Genomic DNA, 779 nt, shown 5'->3' on the forward strand with positions numbered 1-779 from the left:
GCAGTGTTCTCCTCTACAGGTCAGTAAAGCCTTTGCACAAGCCGCGGATTGCACGATTTTCTGATTGGAGCTTGTGTTTTTCTATTTCAATTTCTGTTAAACCTAAAGTTGTGTGCTTTTGTTTGGTCAGAGGCACTTTGTCAGAAGTTGTCTGAATACCGGAGGGGATTTAAAAACCTCGTGCAGGTCTGCAGGGGGCTGGACATAGGGGGGCAACAAAATGAAAGCGCAAATGTGCATGTGTGAAGTTAAAATGCTGCAAACACAGACAATTGTTTGTCATTGCGTCCCTAATTCCAACATCCATCTGGGGTCATTTAATGGTAGCAGCAGTTAAAGCGATATTAGCGTGGTTCTCGTCATTTTACCCCTCATGATATTTATATTTTGATGTGATGATTGTTTTATAATAATTAACAGCGTTGTTTTAATAAACTCACTCCCATGTTTATTTGTATTGGGTTAAACTGAATGAAAACTCCCTATAAGTATAACATGAGCTGCTCTGTGGTGTTTTCTGTGCCGTCACTGCATTATTTAATGGGACGAGAGCCTCCTTGCTGCCAGGTAAACTGGCACTGTCGCGCATTCCTACCTGGGCCATGCCACAAAGCAAAGAACCCTCTGCTCAGTAAGTTTCTCTGTTGTCAGGGGCAACTTCACCGTCTACCAATCGGATTGAGCGCATTCGCGTCACGTGACAACACCAGCGCGCTGCTCAACGCTAACAACATGGCGATAGAGTATCACCGTTTGTTTCACTAGAAGTTGAGCTTTAA

Source organism: Chelmon rostratus, chromosome 23 (genome assembly GCF_017976325.1).
Source record: "Chelmon rostratus isolate fCheRos1 chromosome 23, fCheRos1.pri, whole genome shotgun sequence".
NCBI classification, from domain to species: Eukaryota; Metazoa; Chordata; class Actinopteri; order Chaetodontiformes; family Chaetodontidae; genus Chelmon; species Chelmon rostratus.